At 40.1% G+C, this 7,379-nt stretch overlaps 1 pseudogene; it reads right to left on the bottom strand.

Moving 5' to 3' along the window:
• Positions 1 to 6,010: 6,010 nt before the first annotated feature.
• LOC137989255 (uncharacterized) lies at positions 6,011 to 6,881 on the bottom strand (annotated as a pseudogene).
• Positions 6,882 to 7,379: the final 498 nt, after the last annotated feature.

Raw genomic sequence — 7,379 nt, 5'->3', positions numbered from 1 at the left:
AACCGATTGTTTGTCACAGTGACGTCATCAAATAGGTGTTTTGAATTTTTATCTATAGGAGGTTGAAGATGACCTAGATAAAAGTCCTTTTGCAAGTTTGCAGCTCCATGAAGTCTTCCGTTTCGAAAATGCAGCATTTTGAATTTCCGAATTGTCACTACGTGACACCATGCGTTGTGCCAGAAATCAACACGAACATCTGGAATTCACTTAGCGATTAAAATGCTTACTTTTCGCGGCTCTTGAGATAAAATACACATGTTTGAACACATCTCCTAATGTACTTGAAACGCTCAGACTGCTGAGATTCATAGGCATAGACAATTTTTCCGACCATATAACTTTGTACATCGGTGGTGCACCAACATGGTGGCTCCATACAAAAGTCTGTAAAGTTGCGTGAAACGCTTCGACAAATAACTCAGAAACGATGTACCGCACACTGAAACCCGAGAATTGATGAAGGGATTAATGAATTTGTCTCCTACAACATCCCAAGTTTTTGGCTTATATCATTGAACGTTTTCGATTTTATTTTTTTGTTGCGTGACAGTGAAAACGATCTGTTGTACGCAGAATTGATAGGCCGTGATAGGTGGTAACGCAATTTATATTGAAGAGGGGAGAGAATATATCGATTCTGACTCCACTAACACGAGGAATGAAAAATGAAATAGTTTATTAGGAGAGTACAGTCAGCCAACTGATGATAGCAAGTGCAAGAAAACTAAATACAAAGAGACTACAATATAACGAGCTAGGTCTTAGGGCAACAGACCGTGGAAACATAATGTACCACGCCAGATACGAAAAAACGCCAAAAAACCATTCCTTATTTGTGGCCAAAAAAGGTGGAAACGTATTCCTCATCTAATGCAGTGATACTGACCCTCGAGGAAAAGGTATCGTACGTTACCAACATTACCCTACCAGAGGGTGTGAATGGGGTTAACCGACTAGCGACAAAGGTCTAAGAAATACTAGTGACTACCGACAAAACGAGGAAAAAATTACCGAGTAGCGACAAAAAATTAACTGGAATTTACCGGCAACCGACAAAGGTCGAAAATTTTAACCGACAACCGAGAAAGTAATGAAATTTCAACCGACAACCGACAAGTGGACCCCCCATTCAGACCCTCCTACCATAATCAAAAAGGAAAAAAGGAAAGTCACCAGAAGGACTAATTGACGTAGAGTGACAGAAATCTCCCGCCAAAAACCCTAAATAGTCACCCAAATCACATGACCGAACTAAAGCCTCTCAACCGTGCCGTCACGTTACATCTTTTTGTAAAGTTACACTTTCCAGAAACGAACGAAACGAAAGAAACGTTACAATTTGAAGATACAAAGGAGAACCAAGACTACGTCAACACTACTTCCTCTTCGTTTTACGTGGGACGCGTTCCTCTCTGGTTTGCAGTCGGGATTTTACGCAGAAGCTATTTGGAGCCTGGAAAACGGAACCTGCCTGCAGAGAAGCCCAAGGTATAAAATTGGTGCCGACGGTTTGTTTTTCTTTGTATCCACAAATCGTAACGTTTGTTATTAGAGCGACTTTCGAATGACCTTGAAAAGTGTTCAGTCGCAATTTGTTTCGCGGAAAAATGAATGGCAACATTAAAACAAAGCTTCTCCTTATTCCCGCCAAGGAAACTCCTTATATGGTCAGTAAACAGTTCGATTGCCCAATCACCGATCGCTTTCCAGAAAGTTCCATTATGGAGAGATGACGTTGTTTGTATCCGCATTCGCTAAGCCAAGGAAAATTTCCACTCGATTGTTTTTGTTCGATAAGCCAATTAATTGCTTTGTATTTTTGTTTTCGTTCTGTTTTCACGCTAGTTTTCAAAGTTCATATAGGAAAATCCCTCTATTGGTGAACGGACAGTGGTCACATGTGCATACTACGTCCTCCATATGTCATGGTCATTGTCATCTTTCCCTTCGTTTGTTTGCCGACATCGGAGGTATACGAAATAATTTCTACTGTCGATCGCCTGGTTTCACTTCCAATGGTTAAGTATTGATTTCTATTTAACTCATTAGTACCACCGAAAGATTTCATACTGTTCGTTGCAATCGGTTTCATGAGAGGTGTTTCGTGTTATCGGTCGCACAACCTGTCAAAACAACCGTAATACTGATGGCACCGAATGATCCCGCTTTGCTTTTAAACTGGATAGACTCCTCATATTAACAACTAATTTTTTAAAATTAGAAATTCAAATGATTTTCGTAAATTCGCGCAATTAATTGAGACCAAAACTAAGTTACCGTATACCTTCCGGGTTTTCTTCAGCGAAACGGATGGAGCGCTCTTCCGATTACGGCGCGGATATCCCAACCTCTTTATCAAACAAGACGCCAAGTAGGCGTTCACGTGGGAGCGATGATCAAAGCAAGGAAAGGAAAAAAAAGGAAAGGAAAGGAACTTTATTTAAGTGTCTAGTCGTTCTAGCACTGGAGCACTAATCAGGGACACTGTAAAATGAAATTAACAAGTTAACGCAAATCAAGTCAAATTTTGGTCTTTGAGGAGAGGGGGAACCGGAGTACCCGGAGAAAACCTCTCTGTGCAGAGTAGAGAACCAACAAACTCAACCCCCATGTGACACCGAGTCTGGGAATCGAACCCAGGCCACATTGGTGGAGGGGGAGGGCTCTCACCACTGCGCCATCCCTCCACCCCTGCAAGAAACCGCCATCCCTGCAAGAAACAGGCAGCGCTGTAAATATAGATGCTACGGTGTCTGACAAAATTCCTTGGAACCGGACACGAACATACAGAGTCTGAAGCTTTCGCAGCTCACTCTCTTCTCACAATGTTGTTTGCGCGTGAGTTTCTCGGCCCATCTGGCAAAACAACATTGTAGGAGGGCAAGGTATCGCAAAGTGATTCAAAAAATCTTTCCGGGGCTGTAGTTGTTATTGATGTTACGGTTGTTGTATCAACTCAAACCTATTGTTTCCCTTTTACAGTTCAGACCAGCGAGACAGCTATCAAGATGTTGAACTTCATGGGACACGTCGCGGGGACAAAATCATCCCCAAATTGGTGTTATTACTTAATTATAAAAGTATCACCTCATACGAGGGGACATGTCGCTGCAACATATCCCTGGGACATTTATCCTCAACATTCTCATGTGTGTGCACATGTTGTGATTTTGTCCCTGCTACATGTCCCCGCCACACTTCCCTGCTACATGTCGCCTCAGTGTGCATAACATGACAAGTTTTTTGTCGCTGCAGCAGGTCGCTGCAACGTGGCCTTGCAACATCACCCCTCGTGTCTCAGCACCTTAAGATTCAAAAGAAAAAGGATTCCACCCATAATCAGAGATGTGATTGACTGGAAAAAATATAACAAGGTAAATTCAGAGAAGCAGTAGCATCAACACCATGGCATGCATGTAATGTGTTTGATAACATAGATGACAACTATTGGATAGCAGAAACTTTGTACAAGAACATTATTGTACCAGAGATTTTCTGACACACAGAAAAGAAAAGGTTCGAAGAAAATCACTACCATGAGTAAATGGAGATATATACGTAAAGTTATAAACCAAAGTTACGCAAGTTTCAAGAGACAGGGGATCCGGAAGATAGGAAAAGATATAAGATTTTAAAGAATGAAGTAAACAAACCCATGAGAGAAGCAATATCGCACCTCACTCGCGAAAAATGGTTTACACGCACAGCCCATATTGTGCTTTTGTTGAAAGCTCTTGTGTTGGTCCGCTTTCACTTTTTCTCTGCTGCTGCCGCTGCCGTGCAAGCTTCTGTGCTTGATGAGATCGATGTGCGCGTCCTTTCTCTGTTTTGCACGAAGGCCGATCTGCGCCGAAAACAAGCGCCAAAAATCCTAAAAATATTAGCCACAATGGAGATGGAGGAACGCAAGAACGTGAAAGAGATTTCATAAAATGTTACCACCAGCTTTCATCTCCAGCTGTGAACGGCGATAACAGATTGCGTGCCGGTTATGTGAATCGTTCCCACACTATTTTTCGCGTCATGTTGTTAGAAGACTACAGGAAGTGCCCTTTGTCTTATTACCTTATCGCGACAAGTTTGTTTATTTTCGTACACTGCCAATGGACTGATAAAGCTCGATTTAGCACCTCTTGAATTCCCATGAGTTTTCTTCAGATACGCCGATACGCTTCGTTGGAGGAGTTCAAGGGCCAGTTCTGAAAATATGATCCTTTGTCTCAATTCCGCTTACCTATTCTGCTTGGCTACTCCCATACATTTAAACTTTCCACTTTTTAAAAAATCATTTTCCTTGTTGCTAGCGCCAGACCTCGGATATTCACGTGGCTTTTGCGTTTTCATTGCTTAAGTAACGATTATTCTTTGAAATTGAGGTGAATAGTGGCAGAATATTTACCGAGCCGCGAAGCTGAGGGCTAAATATTGTGCCACTATTCACCGAGAATAATTGTTTTAGTAGATACACACGAAGGGATCTCAACAATACTTGATCTCAACATTTGCAGAAGAAAACCATTCAAAGTTGAATGGCATTTAATTGACACATCAATTCATGCGTGGAAAACGTGCAAACGGTACAAAGCATGGACGAAACATGGCAACTTTAAGGGTGCGCTCGATTGACCCTAAAGCGATACTCACCGTTACGTCACCTATTGTCATTAACGTGCCGTTGGCTGTCGAAACAAAGGATTCTTTTGTTTTGTGGTTGGAAATATTTAAATAACAAAAGGATTGTTTATAAACAGTGAAATATCCTATTCCGGAATAAGAATGTAGGTGAAATGATGATTTAAAACGGTATGTTTTGGCGTTTTAAAGCAACAAGAATAACAAAGATATGTTTAACATAGCATTTTCACAGGTTTTTGACAATTTTAATGAAAATCTAATATAAAAACAAAGGATTTCTAACTTCTGTTCCATGTATTCCTGTTCTAAAATACGGTCAATCAAACGCGCCCTAAGTAACCTTCGTTAACACCCTTGCACAAACTAGCAACATGGTCATTTATATAATTAATACCTTTCAAATCAGCAATCTAAATCGAAAGTCTGCTTGTTAAAACGTTTTCAACGTCAATGGCTGCTCCGGTTGAGGTCAGCTTTGCTTTGTTGTAATATGACCCGTCTTGTTTCTTTGCAGCCACGTAGAAATTTCTTAAAAAATTTTTAAGTTCCTTTTTTTCCATTTCCAGGATTTTATTTTCACATATCAAATTCATTTTTCTGGGCCAACCCGTCTATAAAATATAATTACTCCGGGTAAAAAAAAAATTGGCGTGAAGATTGTTTAATTTTTAGCAATAATTATCGGGAAAAACGAAAGTAGGAAGTCTTCTCTTACCTTTGTAAATTTTTAGGCCAAATTTTGTGGCCCTCTTTGTATTGTTTGGTACAGCATCATTTTGAATTCTCACTATTTCCTATTCAGAAATGCTGGCGAAACGCGAGTTTACGCCTGTCATTTTGTTTTTTTTTTTTTATCTCACGCATTATTGACTCCTTGGGGAGTGAATAATGCTTAGTTACTCCGAGATAGCGAACCAATCAGATTGCTTGTAACAACAAGATCACCGAGTGAGTATATACTATTTTTCCATGATTGGCATATTTTATTTTATCATTCAACAATCTGTATTTAACTTACAGACCTAATAAATATTCAACAGCATGAAAGTCCGAGGAGGGTTTGATAACGTAGTAGGGAAGAGCGGGGCTGAGGAATTAAATTGAAAAGGATTTATATACACAGATAATTCCCTACAGCGAGGGATTTATACAGATAAATCCCTCTAATTGAGGGATTTTATAGAAACAAACCCAACACCGAACTAACGCAAATGAACTCTCATTAATAGTTTTCATTACAAAAAAATTTCAATCGAACCTCGCTCTTCCCGATGAAATCATTGCAAATTCCTTTTGCGAACAAATTTTGATTTCAATTTCCAAAAATATCTCAACAAAAAAATGAAATTTTGTTTATTTCAATCACTATGTGTTACAAGTTAAAGTGTTTTGAAATTATGAAAGTACACTGATCAAAAGCATCACGTCCAAAATTAGACATTTCAGCTTCATTACATCCCTCAGGAGGTTTTGAACTATCTTCTTCCTCGTCTAACTCGACTTCACGTTTTATGATAACTTTCCAGGAGCAACAGACTCGGCAGTTATTGACCCAGTTTCACAACTGTCGAACTTCTTTGAAATCTCAGTTTTACCAGAAATATCAGAGCGTTGATAGTTTTGCAAAGAACTAAAGTTCATCTCTTTGCCCAGTGCGCTTCATGACAATTGCAAACTTGTATGGAATTCCTTTCTGCAGTCCTCTGGCTGCTGTCATTGCACAGAGGCTGTAGTTTGTAAATAGGCCTTTTGCAACAAACCGTCACATGGTTCAAAATCCGCCATGCTGGAGGGCAAGCTCATTATTATTCCCCCACTGGGACATTAAAACAAAGAGACCTCGATCAGTCAAGTTTGACTGGCCTTTGTTTTAATATCCCAGTGGGGAAATAATAATGAGCTTGCCCTCCAGCAAAGCGGATTTTGTACCATGTGATCGTTTGTTGCAAAAGGCCTATTGACCCTCGATTCCAGCGTCTTTGCTTAACCTTTTAACCGTTTCCCCCAGCATGTTGTGGCCCACTGGACAATTTTTTACCACGAAACGTACACAATTTGCTATTTCTTTAAAACTTACAATCATCAAAATACTTGAATCCACGTCTAGGAGTCAAGTAGAACGCGACTTTCGCCATTCCAGACTCGGGACACCTGGACAAATATTTCTTGTGCAGCTGAACGAAACAGCGTCGAGGCGAACTGTTGTTTGCGTATTTGTCAATGGACCTCTTTAGCTTGCACATTTTGTTTTCACATTTCAGACCATGTGATGTAACCAAGGGAATTTTTGCTTTTGTTTTTTCATAAGTTATGCATAAATATGCATGTGCATAAGAAGACGTTTGAAAGAAACTGTTCCCTAGAGTAACATCACGTGGTCTGAAATGGAAAAACAAAACGTACAGGCTAAGGAGGTCCATTCGCAATTTTGCGTGAGAAAGAGCTTCTTGTCGATGTCAAGATGTCCGTGACAGGAACTCATGAACAGACTGCTAGTGCGTAGAAAAAAATGGTTAACAAGCAAAGCTAAGTCCCTCGAGGACGCCGTAAATGATTCAACGTCTATTGTTTCTCAAAAACCAGTGAAAATCACACCGTCAGTGCCATGAAAATTTTGAAGTATATTTTTAAAAACCCTGTGAAAATCACACAATTATGTCGATTCGATTGTCTTTGTTTTGATCCCACGAAGGTGTGAGCCTCCAAATTACCCAATCCTTGTTTCCTTGAACAAAAGATCG

Source organism: Montipora foliosa, unplaced genomic scaffold, assembly GCF_036669935.1.
Source record: "Montipora foliosa isolate CH-2021 unplaced genomic scaffold, ASM3666993v2 scaffold_449, whole genome shotgun sequence".
Taxonomy (NCBI): domain Eukaryota; kingdom Metazoa; phylum Cnidaria; class Anthozoa; order Scleractinia; family Acroporidae; genus Montipora; species Montipora foliosa.
The sequence above is the reverse complement of the archived record's forward strand: the minus strand, read 5'-3'. Positions and strand labels throughout refer to the sequence as shown.